Source organism: Bubalus bubalis, chromosome 3, assembly GCF_019923935.1.
Source record: "Bubalus bubalis isolate 160015118507 breed Murrah chromosome 3, NDDB_SH_1, whole genome shotgun sequence".
In the NCBI taxonomy this organism is placed as follows: Eukaryota; Metazoa; Chordata; class Mammalia; order Artiodactyla; family Bovidae; genus Bubalus; species Bubalus bubalis.
Window position 1 is genome coordinate 113,457,943 of NC_059159.1, and position 15,727 is coordinate 113,473,669.

The 15,727-nt window shown below is 40.8% G+C and overlaps 1 long non-coding RNA gene across 1 annotated transcript in view; it reads left to right on the forward strand.

The window, feature by feature from the left end:
- Positions 1 to 10,992, forward strand: part of LOC123332846 — a 172,540-nt gene extending 161,548 nt beyond the window's left edge. Inside the window, exons 3-4 of the long non-coding RNA XR_006549946.2 lie at positions 9,106 to 9,219; positions 10,569 to 10,992. This is a non-coding gene — a long non-coding RNA (uncharacterized LOC123332846). The remainder of the gene's footprint in view (positions 1 to 9,105; positions 9,220 to 10,568) is intronic.
- The last annotated feature ends 4,735 nt before the right edge of the window (positions 10,993 to 15,727 follow it).

Genomic DNA, 15,727 nt, shown 5'->3' on the forward strand with positions numbered 1-15,727 from the left:
CAGCAATGTGAATCATCCATAATTATACATACATCCCCTCCCTCCCCCCAGTCCCATCTCTCCATGTCATCACAGAACGCCAGAGTGGGCTCCCTGTGCTACACAGCAACTTCTCACCAGCTAGTTGGGAGCAGTTTTAATGGAAGGGTGAACTCTGAGTAAAGAGTAGAAGAGCTAAATAAACCCAGTTCTTACATAGTGAAGAAGCAGAGATGCTTAAGGCTTTGATTGAGGCCAGTTTGAGAAGAGTCTGTGGAGGCAGTGGTAGACGTGCATGCCACACCAATGAAGGGAGGAGGCCTGAAAATGGGGAAGTGATCTCACCCTCTGTTCTGAGCACATCAGCTATGGGAAGAGAGGATTTCTGTGACAGAAGTTCCAGGCAGGTGGGAGTTGGAGCAGGAAGGAGAGTGTTCCAATCCCTGAATGAAAAATCCCACCATTTGTTATCCTCTGTGTGTTTATTATATCTTGCAGGTATGTATGGTCTTTGGAATTCCAGCAGGAAGATGAATAGGAGTGATTTCAGTAGGGGAAAGGCAAACTACCAATGCATCAAATAGATATGATGATAAGATATGGCACCTTGGCAGAAAGCAAGGAAATATATTTGAAGAGTTATAGGATCCTTTCCATATATTAGGGAAAAATGTGTTTAGATTATACAATAGCACATTGCTGAAAGGTTGAGAGACTTGAGAGATGATACACAAAAAAGGATACAAAATAAATTATTTCAAAACTTGATTTAAGAACATAGGAATGAAGATGTCTGGTCTTACATAACACACTCCAGTGGTAGAAAGTTCATTTTTAGAAAGAGTAGAAGATAAAGTTAACTTGACAGAATCCAAACACCCCAAAGAAAAACTTTTTAAAATAGGAAGTAGGATAATGTGTATGTTGGGAGGTGGGATGGGATGACATCAAAATTCTTTTCTTTGTGGTCACATGTCACTACCCTACTTTTCCGGAGACTTGAACCTTTCTTGGACAAGTCATTTCATCAAAGAATCAGATTGTCTAGTTCTTAGAGAAATGTAAGCCATGATAAGAAAACAAATGGGAGATCAGGGTAGTCATAACAGAGCCTAGGGTGAGGTACAACCCTGGATCTTTTGCCTTAGACTAAGAAGGCTTCTCTAGCTTTAATGTGCATGTGAATCACCCAGGGAACTTGTTAAAGTGCAGATTCTGATTCATTCAGTGGTGGTGGTATTCTGATTAATTTTGTGTGTGGAGGGTGTGAGGTCCTGAGATTATGCATTTCTAACAACTTACCAGGTGATGAAGGAGTTGCAGGTCCATAGACTTCATCTTGAGTAGCAAAGGTAGACTTTATGATCCAAATGGTGATAGTTGAGAAAACATGCAGATTTTGGAAAAAGATGAGGAGACTTGCGTGTATGTGTCTGTGTGAGAGAGAGACAAAATCAAACTGAGAGAAAGACAGAGACAAAGACAGGGAGAGACCAGCTCCTTTCAGGGCAGCTTTGGAATTCTAACGAGAAGTAGAACACAGATAGGAAGGACCGGAAGAGTGGGAACATGGTAGCAATTAGACAGTGAGACCAGGGCCCCCAGATGATCAGCATCTCCATGCTCCATTCTTACAAGCCATATTTCCAACATTCTCTGTTCTATCTCATTTCATGGATGTATAATTCCCATTCTTCTTCTTGAACTGTGTTTTCCCTGCCTTCACCAGATCCCTTCATCTTTTAGAGGAGATGTCTCATCAGGCAAGATCTTCAAATGTTCCTATAGCATATAGTCCTTTTCCTTTTTTACTCCTTTCACACCTACAAATGTTCATCATTTCCAAGTAAAGGGATGGGTTCATTTTGTTCTTTCCATTCTCCTTACACCTAACCTAACTTAGATCCTGGCATGTAGCAGGTGAACAATGTTAATTCTGAATGAATAGATAAAATAGTACGGATAATCATATGTCCTAGATTTTCTGGGCCTTAGGCCTTTCATATTATGTTTAACACAGATGAAAAAGCTAGTCCCAGAGCCATTAGAAAATATTAACAGGATGAGTTAAGGGGTAAAGGAGAAAAAAGCAATGAATGGACCCAGTTAGTCAAATTTAAGGTGGATAAAACATAGATTCAGGCAAAACAGGTAAATATGTAAGAGAAAACCACCAGATAATAATATGAATAATACTATTTTCTTAAGCACCTAGTATGTGCCCGACATGGTGATTATATATTCAATCTCATCTTGAATCCTTACAAAAACATTCTTAGGTGGTAGAAACTATTATCTATAGAAAGTAATAATTTTCCCAGGCTACTTGGCAGGGAAGTTAGGAAGAAGATTCAAATTCAGAGGCTAAGTTAGATGCCAGGAACACTTGACCTTGTGATTGTCATCAGTGTCCGTCATCTGCCTTCTGCAATAGCCTGTATGCTATTGAGAGCAAAAGTGTCTGTTCTGTCTGGTTAGCATATTTTTTCATATGTAGGTACTCCAGAATAATTGCTGAATGAATGGTCAATGCAATTTGAAATTGCATGTCCTTTCTATTACATTTGCCTTTTTGCATTTCTTTTTCTTGGGGATGGTCTTGATTACTGCCTCCTGTACGTGTCACAAACCTCCGTCCATAGTTCTTCAGGCACTCTGTCTATCAGATCTAATCCCTTGAATCTATTTGTCACTTCCACTGTATAATGTAAGGGATTTGATTTAAGTCATACCTGAATGTGGAGAAGGCAATGGCACCCCACTCCAGTACTCCTGCCTGGAAAATCCCAAGGACGGAGGAGCCTGGTAGGCTGCAGTCCATGGGGTTGCTAAGAGTCGGACACGACTGAGCGACTTCACTTTCACTTTTCACTTTCATGCATTGGAGAAGGAAATGGCAACCCACTCCAGTGTTCTTGCCTGGAGAATCCCAGGGACAGGGAAGCCTGGTAGGCTGCCATCTATGGGGTCACACAGAGTCAGACATGACTGAAGTGACTTAGCAGCAGCAGAAGCAGCAGCATACCTGAATGGTCTAGTGGTTTTCCCTACTTTCTTCAATTTAAGTCTGAATTTTGCAATAACAAGTTCATGATCTGAGCAACAGTCAGCTCCCGGTCTTGTTTTTGCTGACTGTATAGAGCTTCTCCATCTTTGGGTGCAATGAATATTATCAGTCTGATTTTGGTATTGATCATCTGGTGATGTCCATGTGTAGAGTCTTCTTTTGTGTTGTTGGAAGAGGGTGCTTGCTATGACCAGTGCATTCTCTTGGCAAAACTGTTAGCCTTTGCCCTGTTTTGTTTTGTACTCCTAGGCCAAATTTGCCTGTTACTCCAGGTATCTCTTGACTTCCTACTTTTTCATTTCAGTCCCCAATAATGAAAAAGACATCTTTTTTGGAGGTGTTAGTTCTAGAAGGTTGTAGGTCTTCATAGAACTGTTCAACTTCAGCTTCTTCAGCCTTACTGGCCGGGGCATAGACTTGGATTACTGTAATATTGAATGGTTTGCCTTGGAAATGAACAGAGATCATTCTGTTGTTTTAAAGATGGGTGTATCTTTCCTTTATCCTTTTCCTTCAGCTTCTTGCCTTTTCTCAGCCTTACAAATAGCTGTATTTGAATGCAGAGTTCCAAAGAATATCAAGGAGAGATAAGAAAGCCTTCCTCAGTGATCAATGCAAAGAAATAGAGGAAAATAATAGAATGATAAAGAATAGATATCTCTTCAAGAAAATTAGAGATACCAAGGTATTATTTCATGCAAAGATGGGTACAATAAAGGACAGAAATGGTATGGACCTAATAGAAGCAGAAGATATTAAGATGTGGCAAGAATACAAAGAACTATACAAAAAATACCTTCATTGCCAAGATAACCACAATGGTGTCTTCACTCACCCTGAGCCAGATATCCTGGAATGCAGTCAAGTGGGCCTTAGGAAGCATCACTACGAACAAAGCTAGTGGAGGTGATGGAATTCCAGTGGAGCTATTTCAAATCCTCAAAGATGATGCTGTTAAAGGGCTGCACTCAATATGCCAGCAAATTTGGAAAACTCAGCAGTGGCCACAGGACTGGAAAATGTCACTTTTCATTCCAATCCCAAAGAGAATGTTCAAACCACCACTCAATTACACTCATCTCACATGCTACCAAAGTAATGTTCAAAATCCTCCAAGCCAGGCTTCAACAGTACATGAACCATTAACTTCCAGATATTCAAGCTGGATTTAGAAAAGGCCGAGGAACCAGACATCAAATTGCCATCATTTGATGATAAGTTTGATCATTGAAAAAGCAAGAGAGTTCCAGAAAAACATCTATTTCTTCTTTATTGACTACCCCAAAGCCTTTGACTGTGTGGATCACAACAAACTGTGGAAAATTCTTAAAGAAATGGGAATACCAGACCACCTGTCCTGCCTCTTGAGAAATCTGTATGCAGGTCAAGAAGCAACAGTTAGATCTGGACATGGAAAACAGACTGGTTCCAAATTGGGAAAAGAGTATGTCAAGGCTGTATATTGTCACCCTTCTTATTTAACTTATATGAAGAATATATCATGAGAAATGCTGGAATGGATGAAACACAAGCTGGAATCAAGATTGCTAGAGTAAACATCAGTAATCTCAGATATGCAGATGACACCACCCTTATGGCAGAAAGTGAAGAAGAACTAAAGAGCCTCTTGATGAAAGTGAAAGAGGAGAGTGAAAAAGTTGGCTTAAAACTCAACATTCAGAAAACCAAGATCATGGCATCTGGACCCATCACTTCATGGTAAATAGATGGAGAAACAATGGAAACACTAAGAGCCTTAATTTTCTTGGACTCCAAAATCACTGTAGATAGTGACTGCAGCCATGAAATTTAAAGACACTTGCTCCTTGGAGGAAAAGCTATGATCAACCTAGACAGCATATTAAAGAGCAAAGACGCTACTTTGCTGACAAAGGTCCATTTAGTCAAAGCTATGGTTTTTCCAATAGTCATGTATGGATGTAAGAGTTGGACCATAAAGATGGCTGAGCACCAAAGAATTGATGCTTTTGAACTGTGATGTTGGATAAGACTCTTGAGAGTCTTTTGGACTGCAAGGAGATCCAACCAGTCCATCCTAAAGAAGACCAGTCCTGAATATTCATTGGAAGGACTGATGCTGAAGCTGAAACTCCAGTAGTTTTGCCACCTGATGCAAATAACTGGCTGATTTGAAAAGACGCTGATGCTGGGAAAGATTGAATGTAGGAGGATAAGGGGATGACAGAGAATGAGATGGTTGGATGGCATCACCAACTCAATGGACATGAGTTTGAGTAAGCTCCAGGTGTTGGTGATGGACAGGGAAGCCTGACATGCTGCAGTCCATGGGGTTACAAAGAGTCAGACATGACCAAGTGACTGAACTGAACTCTATTACATTATATAACCATGTATAAATATAAAATGCTGAAAAGATTTGCCAAAAGACACATATTTTCTTCTTCAACTTTGAGATTTATTTCTGAAAACTCTTGCACTAGAACAGTGTTTTTCAACTGTTTTTCAGTATCCTTCCCCTCCTCCCACCATTCAAAGAGCCTTTTGAGTTTTTTTTTTCCCCTAAAAGCCTTCCCCTTGAAATTTTAATACCACATTGTATATCTGTATATGTATTTCTGTATTTTATATATAATAAGAGTAAGATTTCTTTGCCCTCTTCTTTCCCTCCCAAGAACCAGTTTCATGCTCTTGGGAGCAATATCACCCTATTGAGAATGCATGGATTAGAAGGTTGCACATTGGAGTAAAACTGTGAAAGCACTTAAGATATGTTTTATGTTCAGCTCACAGAGATGCAGTGATGCAGGAGAGATTGTCAATTATCTCCCTGTGCCCATTCTTCTCTTCTTAAGTAATCAATTGCAGATCTTTAGTGAAGCAAAAATCATCAAATTAGAGAACTATGTATTCCCTAGTCTCCCATCCATAATCTTCCCTTTGGCTAGCTGAACACAATGACCCAGAGCCAAAGGATTACCTTTCTTAGTCTTCCTTATAGACTCCCTTTGGCCGCCTGACCAAGTTAGGGCCAATGAACTAAAAGCAGTGGGAGAGAAATAAATGTCCACATTAAATCACTAGGTTTTGAAAGTCTCTGTTGCTCACTACATTCTAAATTATTAATTATTAGGTCTGTATAATTAATTGACATTTATCAGGCCACATTCCTTATAAATTTTTCAGGATTTCTTTGTATGTCCTTCCTTTGTGTCCACCTTCACAATTTTAATGACTTGTGTTAAACATTTGTATAGAGACAAAAAAGTTATGATGCTTTGTATATATAATACAAATTGCTACAAATGATGGTGACTACCTTGGAAGTCCACTGATTTTGAGTTACTGACTTAGTCTGTATATAATTGAATTTAGAATAAGAGGAGTTCTCAACTAGGTAAGGATCATTAAATATTCAGGAACAGTCAGTAGGTAGCTGGAAGAGAGAAAAAGGAGGAAAAATAAGATTAGATAAAGTCAGGAATAAAAGTCATTTATGTTTTAGATTCATTTCAGGAGGAAGGAAGAAAGGAAGCAAAGGAATATTTGGAAATCCGCTTGGGTTACTCTTGATTAGCAGGAAAAAATAAAGATCCAAAGGTCAAAGTTAGTGTCAGAGAGAAGAAAAGTTCAAAAACATAAACGCTTATGAAAAGAATGTGCTTGTGCTGATTTGAATTAGGGTTTTTCCCATGGCTATAGGAAAGCTGCAGAAGACTTGTTACCTGCAGGCTTGATACAAAAGCCATCAATTATTTACCTTAAGAATGAGAGAGAAGAGGTGACAATCAGGAATTGGACATTGTTAGCTTGAGTTTGGGTTTTTTGTTGGTGGTGTTTTTTTCTGGGAATTTGATTGCAAAGCCTTTTATAATGTAATGGTAATTGTCAGAATGACTCACAGTGAAGTACAAAATTGGGCAATGAAAATTTTAGACCTTTCAGAGATTTTAGAAGAAATAACAAAACACACAAAAATAAGGAGAGAGTTTGGTTGCTTTGTAGAGCTGAATCAGGAGAAAACATTTGACAGAATGGAGCTATTGCTTAACTTAAGATCATGTAAACACACAGGTTCTCTCCCCTAAGTCATAAATCATGCAAAAAAATTTTTTTTTAATTTTTTTATTGTTAGACACGCTCTATGTAGTATCTGTATGGCAGACATTGTTAGTATATAACCAGTAGCCATTCCGCTTAACTTTCTTGTTAATGAAATCTGCGTTTTGATCAGAAAGGCAAACTGTCCAGCCCCAAGAATTGTATCAGCCTTGGTCTAAGTGAGTCATGGAGCTCTCTTTTCTTTTTCTTAGATTTTTCCAGCCACCCTTGCAAGCCAGAGTGATCATGTGACTCAGTTCTGCCCAATAACTTGTCAGTAGGAAGTCTGCTAGGGGATATTTGTGAAACATTTTCCCATTCAGTTACAAATGCAGGGATTTACAGGAGGAAATTTGTACCCTTTGCCTATTTTCCTGGGGAAGGAAATGGCAATCCACTCCAGTACTCTTGCCTGGAAAATCCCATGGACAGAGGAGCCTGGTAGGCTGCAGTCCATGGGGTCGCTAAGAGTCGGACACGACTGAGCGACTTCACTTTTACTTTTCACTTTGGAGAAGGAAATAGCAATCCACTCCAGTGTTCTTGCCTGGAGAATCCCAGGGACAGCAAAGCCTGGTGGGCTGCTGTCTATGGGGTCACACAGAGTCGGACACAACTGAAGTGACTTAGCAGCAGCAGCCCGTTTTCCCCTGCTCGTTATGCTGGCATGATGATGTCTTGACTGGATTTGTATTGGTCAACTTTTGTGACCTTGAGGTGACAAACAAGAAGAAAAAAAGCATATACATAGAGATTGAGAGAGTTTAATTTTGTAAAGAGTTTGTTTTTTTGGAGCCTTGGATTTGGAAGACAATAGTGAGAAATAGAACATGAAATGGTTAACTGGGGCAGCAAATATTTCCTTTTATGATAGCAGGGCAAGCCATTTTGTATTGTAATTGCCTTTTTCCCAGCTAACTGGCACTGAGCAGACAGTTCTGAGCTCCTCTAAGTTAGCGAATTCCTTATATTGACACCATTCTTTGACATCAAATTTGGAAATACTCTTAAGGAATAGGGGAGGCAATGGAGAATCTCTAACTTGTCTCCCTGGGCTTGAGTGCATTAAATTTTTTTTTTTTTTTTTGTGGTCAATTTGGTAATAAGTGAAGGGCAGAGTAAAATGAAACTAGCCAATACTGAATTGTTCCAGTTGAACCCATACCAGTCTTTGTAATCTTATCTTTGTGTTTTAAGCCTCTGAGAACTGGATCATTTGTTACCTGTAGTCCAAAGCATACTTAATGAATGCCAACAGGAATTCTGACAAAGTGGGTGGATTGTGAAAGAGACATGGGCCATTGGAGGGGATGGCCAGTATTCAGGCACTCTCTCTTTATACACTGACAATGCTGATCAAAGGAAAAAGTGCACCAATAAGTAAGAGTGAATGATGTACAGCTCCAGGAGAAAAGAATATATAAAGAATCATCCAAGTCTAGCCATGTCCTGGCACTAGAAGTGGTAGAAGTTCAAAACAGTGGTAAGAATTGGAAGACCTGGGTTGACCTCCACTAACTTACTAGTTGAGTGACTGCTGGTAGATAGATCACCTCTCTGAGTGTCAGACTCCTTATTTGTAAAAATGGAGTAATAATGTCTACTTCATGGGGTTGTAAGATAGTTTGAGATATCATATAGTAAGTTTATGGTGCCCAGTATGTACTAGATACTGAGCAGCAAGTAATAAGCTGTTTTCCCGTCTGTGATGAACATAGAAAGTTGAAGCCTTTGAGAAAGTCGCTTAAACTTCTTTGGACCTATATTTCATAATCCATAAAAATTAAAGGTTTATACTAGATGTTCTATGTTTTTTCATTTTCTGGATTTATGCATCTATTTCTAACTACACAGAAACAAATTCAGTATGAAAAGAAAGAGAAATATGAAGAGAATGAAGTCTACAGGAGATTGGCCCTTTAAGGGAAAAGGACTGTAGGCCTATTTTATCTTTGCACTTTCCTTTGATCCTCACACAGCCGTGGTTGAACTCCATCCCCCAATGGTATATTTGAAAGGAGAGCTTCAGAGGGAGTGCATACAGTGATTGGAAGGGAGGACACTGGCTCATGTTCCAAGTCTTGTGTTTAGAGGTAAGAAAGCATCTTCCTTCACATCTTGCTTCACACATGCGCACACTGCAATCTCAAAGCAGACAAAGGGGTGTTGAGATGGGATTCTGGGTCACTGTGCAGTCAAATGAAACTGTATGTGGTTATTCTGACATCTATAGTATAGATTTCTCCAAAGTGTGGTAAAAGCTAGTGGGAACTTTAGGAAAATGGAGTGAGCAAAGTGAACCAGGTGGCAAAAAGACCTGGGGAATTTTTGCTGACTATGTTGTTGGGTGTACAAATGAGGAATGAAAAGAACCAAGTAACACTGAACCCTGAGAGTGGGTGACTATGAGAGATAATGAGAGTGGTGGAATCTATGAATCTTTGTGGGATGTGTGTCTTGGATAAATGATGTTAAAGGATATTTTCACTCCAAAGTCATGAAAACATAGATTGTCTAGTGCTTAAAATTTATTTCTCCAAATTTGCTAATTTTGGTAAACCTGGTATATTCTCAGCCTTGTGGAGTCATCTTTAATTTTTCACTCTATTTCAGCATGTAGACCTCTTCGGTTACCATATATTTATCCCTCTTTTTGTGCACTGCCTGGGTTTCCTTATCGCATGGCCCTGAATTCACACCTCAGCATCCGATTTCTGGTTTATGCCATCAAACTAATCCCTTTGTGAGAGGGATTCACTCCCCACGCCATTGATATCTGGGGTCATAATACTGTTAATAAGAGCAAGTGTTGCTCTCGATGTGCTATTAATATTAACACATTTAGTCCTCCAAATAGCCCTATGCTACAGCTAAGTCACTTCAGTCGTGTCCGACCCTGTGCGACCCCATAGATGGAAGCCCACCAGGCTCCGCCGTCCCTGGGATTCTCCAGGCAAGAACACTGGAGTGGGTTGCCATTTCCTTCTCCAATGCATGAAAGTGAAAAGTGAAAGTGAAGTTGCTCAGTCGTGTCCGACGCTGTGCAACCCCATGGACTGAAGCCCACCAGGCTCCTCTGTCCATGGCATTCTCCAGGCAAGAGTACTGGAGTGGGGTGCCATTATTCCCATTTTACAGATGAGGATACTGAGGTTAAGTGACTCACTCAGGGTTACAGAGCAAGTAGGTGGTGTTTGGCGCCTGAATTCAAACCCAGGCTGCCTGGCTCCAAACCACTGTGCTGTGTTAGATCTCCTTTTGCTAGGTGTGTTTTTCATTATGTTTCCTTCCTGCTTCAAAACCTGTAATGACTTGTTTTAGGATTAATTAATTTTAGGATGAATTTCAAAGTGTTTGGTTTGACACAGGAAGTTGTTCAGCAAATAACCTGCACCATCCAGCCTGGCTCCTCTCCAGCTGTGTTATTCATCTCCTCCCACAGATCTTCCTCCATGATGGAGACTTTACCTTCATCACCATTTCCAGTTCTTCCTCCATGGGGCTCAGCCTGGGTCATCTTAGTAACTTTCTCCTTCTCTGAATTCCTATAGAATCTGAAAGTTTTGTGTTAGACAATGTACCAATTGAATAAAGTGTGCTCAGAAGTTGGTTGTTTTTTTTTTTTAAAGCTGTGTCAAAGAGTATGTTTTGTATCATAAACTAGGTTTATAAGTTCTCTAAGGCAAGAGTCAAGTCTATATAAATCCAAGTTTTCCAGATCTCAATTTTTTCCCTCAGTAACATAAAAAGAATTCCCAAGCTCTTGTCCAGTTCTGGAGTTCTGTTCTGTTTTCTGGATGTGTTGCAACATGAAGCTAATTGCTAGGAATGCTTACCAAATATCCATTGGTTTGACTCATCCTGAAGTCCTGCTGAAATAAACCAAAGACCAAGATTTGTGTGGTTGGATTAGAAATTTTTGGAGCCTAGACTCATTGTGGGCTTCCCTGGTGGCTCAGCTGGTAAAGAATCTGCCTGCAATGCAGGAGACATGGGTCTGATCCCTGGGTTGGGAAGATCCTCTGGAGAAGGGAACGGCTTACCCACCCCAGTATTCTGGCCTGGAGAATTCCATGGACCTTATAGTCCTTGGGGTTGCAAAGAGTCAGACACGACTGAGTGACTTTCACTTTCATTTTAGACTCGTAAGTTTTCGGCTCCTATTTTCCATCATGGAAAAATGGAAGATAAGAATGACTATTGGCTGAATTTGTCACTCAGAATCCCATTCTAGTTTCAACTTCTTTGTCAACAGTCCATGACTTGAGGGAGCAGGACTGCATTGTTCTTTGTGCAAGGAAGGTCTAGATCTGGAGTGTGCTTCAGACCTAAGGCAGCCCAAACCCAGGAGATGACCTTGAAAAATGATAGGGCTCAGTAGACAAGAAGGTCATGAGCTGCTCAGCTTCCAGAATTAGACTACAAGATGGGGAGAAAAGTAGGTTATAGGAACAAAGTAAGGAATGAGAGAGAGGCCTTTAGAGATAGAGGTAGAGAGAGAAAGAAAGAGGAATGAGAGTGAGAGAAAAACAAGCAGACACACGGAGAACAGAAAGGATAGCCAAGCTGAGAGCTGTCCACGTTCAGTGTAGCCTTTTATTCCTTTGAATATGCATACTTTTTTGTCATCAAATTCATTCAATAGCTGTATAATAGTTATACAGATCTGCCAGTGCGAGTAGTACTTTGCATTGAAAACAAAATAAAACCATCTTTTCCTTAGAGATATCTGTTAAGCCTCCTGTATCTTAAATTAATTGTTATTCAAGAGACAACATTTCATTAGATGTTTTCTTTTTCTTTTTAACTCAAGAAAGTATTTTAGAATAAGACTTCAAAGAATCTTCCAGGGGGAAAAATCCCACAACTCATGAATTATAAAGAAAAAAGAGTTTTTTTTTTTTTTTGTCTTTAAAACAATATCTTATGCAATTAAGGAGCAAGTGAGCTTAATTACCATGTGAATAATTCAGAGAGGCAAATTAACTGCAACAGGAAAAATTTTGGTCCAGTGTGGTCCTCCGTGTTCCTGCAACTCAAATGAAATGTGATTTAATCCTGAAACAGTCAGTTTAAGGTTCTGAAATCTGGTTGTTGCACTGAAGAGATACTTGTTCAGCTTCCACGTGTCCTTACACTAAACTCTCATGAAGTATTTTGGTCATCTCATGTTCTTTGTTGCCTTGCTTCTGTTCACCCCTTTCCAGTGGGGCATGAACTACAGACCTTTGTCTCAGCATTTGCTTTTCCTTCATCCTCTTCATTTGCATTCCTGTAACCTTCCACTGTGCACCAGTCAGACCGAAGAAAGGAGTATCAGAATGGCAGGAATGTGACTTGTCTCTCAGGCAGGATTGAAGTTCAATGCTCCAACTAATTGAATTCAATAAATATTGTCGAGAGGGTTACCTTGTAAGAGACCTCATACCCAACACTCTGGGATAGTCAATGAAACTCAAATATAGTACTGTTTTCAAATATTATAGTAAATGGTGAAGACAACAGATCTGCCTGTGAAACACTATAGTATAAAACAAAGGGATGTGTGCCTTAACAGTGGTTCAAAGAAAGACAAGAGAACAGATGAGGAGCATAGACATGGAAAAGGGTCCCTGCAAGTAGAGAATTCTGGATCTCTCCCTGAATAAAAATGACAGGCTATTCACAACCGAGGATGAGGCAGGCAGGAGGATGTTACACAAGGGGAAAGCAGAACAAGTAATTGTCTGAAGGCAGAGGAGCAAATGCACAAATAAGCAAGTGTGTGTTATCAAATTTGAAAACTCTTCTAGTGGCTGGATACAGAACCCTGACACTGGAGTAAATGAAAGGCAGAGCTCTTTGTTATTGACAGCTCCAAGGAAAGAAGGCTGCCTCTAGGGCTGCACAAGGGGTTGCAGCTTGGGATAGGGTAGCACGTGCTAAGCCCTGGCTGGGGTTTGTGTATGGCAAGCAGGGTCTTTCTGGGTGGTGCTAGAGGTGGCTCAGATGGTAAAGCGTCTGCCTGCAATGCAAGAGACCTGGGGTCGTTTCTTGGGTCAGGAAGATTCCCTGGAGAAGGAAATGGCAATCCACTCCAGCACTCTTGCCTGGAAAATCCCATGGACGGAGGAGCCTGATAGGCTACAGTGCATGGAGTCGCAAAGAGTCGGACATGACTGAGCGACTTTCTTCTTTTTAGTGCTAAAGAACCTGCCTGCCTGGAGAAGGAAATGGCAACCCACTCCAGTGTTCTTGCCTAGAGAATCCCAGGGATGGGGGAGCCTGGTGGGCTGCCGTCTTTGGGGTCGCACAGAGTCGGGCACGACTGAAGCGACTTAGCAGCAGCAGCTTAGCAGCAACCTGCCTGCCTAATGCAGGAAATGTAAGGGATGTGGGTTCAATCCTTGGGTTAGGAAGATGCCCTGGAGGAGGGCATGGTAACCCACTCCAGTATTCTTCCCTGGAGAATCCCCATGGACAGATAAGCCTGGAGGGCTACAGTCCATAGGGTTGCAAAGAGCTCGACATGGCTAAAGCAACTTAACACACATGCACACGGCAAGCAGAGTGGGTATGTAACTAGGTTTTGCAGGTTTCTTGAGGATTGATTAATTTGAATAATTACACTGTTATCGAGAAGGAAATGGCAAGCCACTCCAGTACTCTTGCCTGGAGAATCCCATGGACAGAGGAACCTGGTGGGCTACAGTCCATGGGGTCACACAGAGTCGGACATGACTGAAGCAATTTAGCACGCATGCACAGAGCACAGAGGCTGTCCCTAAGTGTTCAATACCTGGTCTGGGAATGCAGAAGCCTCATAATGGAGTGGTGAGGCTTAATAGACGGGGGCGGTTGGCCTGTATGCCTAGTGGCCCTGGAGAGTGTGAGCCAGGGAAGCAATGTATCTGGTGTGGTTCTTAGCAAACCGCCCATGAAGGGGAATTGAGAATTTTTAGACATGACTTCAAAACTAGGTCAAGACAGCACTTGTGAAATACATTACAGTGTGCATAAGCACATTGCACCTAGCTTGATTGAGGTTGGGTGAAGTGGGAAAGCGTGAGTTAGGACAGGGAGTTATAAAACTATAGATAGAGAGCAAATCTTAGAGAACATTGAACCCCCTGGTAACAAATGATGTTCTCATAGCAGGGTAAGAAATGTGATTTTCCTGAGTAAATAAGGTAGATATCAAAACAAAGTGCTATATTTACCATGATTTTCATAAAGTTTACCTCAAAAAATGTACATAATATGTGGAAAAATATTATGTGGAATTCTGTAACCCTTCAGAACATTATTTGGTCAATGAAGACAGGAAATGTTAAAGCAACAGTGTAACAAATTGCAGGTATTTCACAATGACTGCTATACACTTAAGAGATAAGATGAAGTTGTGAGGAGAGAAACTCTCATCTGAGAGGCTCAAAACCTCTCATTCCTGAAGGCAAAAATGATTGTATTTGCCAAATGGAAAAATTGTTCATGTACTTATAGTGGTCTTATTTGATAATTACCATGTTAAAGTCCACTGAACTTCCAAGTTTCTAGATAAAGTTGTGAGGTAATAGTTTCCAGAAAGGCATAAAGAAATTTTACAAAACCTGGAAATTATTGATCTATTCTAATGTTTGTTCGAAGGGGATGAAGTGGAAGTTTTAGTCCAACTGCAGCATGTGCAGTCGATGCGGTGGTGCCCCACTCGGACCCACCCATACAGACCGACATGTGCTCATCCCTAGGTCGTTAAAAGTGTTGGCTGAGGATAGCTCATGGTTGAATCTCTCCCACAGACTTGTCCTTGGCCTGTAGGAGTTGACTCACCCAAGATAAAGTTCCCTGCCCAGAGGAGGGAATGCCCATCCAACAACTGATTATGCAAGAATACAAACCAAGATACAAAGACTCCCCCCACCTCCAACTCACTCCATACTTCATTAGGGAATGATTTAATTTTGTGTGTTAACTTGACTGGTCCATGGAGAGGTCAGATATCTGGTTAAGTATTATAGATCTGTCTGTGAGGATGTTTCTAGAAGACCTTACTTAGCATTTGAATTGGTGGACTGAGGAAAGCAGATTGCTCTGCCCAGTGTGGGAGGGCATCTTCTAGACTGCTGAGAGTCAGAATAAAACATAAAGTTGGAGGAAGGGAGAAGTCTCTCTTCCCAACTTCTGATCTAGAATAGCAGTCTTCTACTGCCCTTGGATGGGGATTTACACCATCAGTTCTCCTGGTTCTCAGACCTTGGTTCAGAACTACATCTCCAGCTTTCCTGGGCCTCCAGTTTGCAGACTTCTTTGCTTTCATAATTACATGAGCCAATTCTTCCTTATAATAAATCAATCCCTATCTATCTATCTAATCTTTGCTTCCTATTGGAGGAGGTGATATATGTATCTTCTATTCGTTCTATCTCTCTGGAGAGCACTAAATAATACAAAGGACAAACCTGGAGTGCCATCCTAGCTCTTGTGCGGCTGGTCCTCTCAGCTTCCTCCCCCATGCTCAGCTCTACTTCCTTCACTCTTTAACAGGTCAATGCTCCCAAGAGCATTTCCCAATAACTCCCCTGTACTCTGGTCTCCATCACATAGCCTATTTCAGGAAATCCA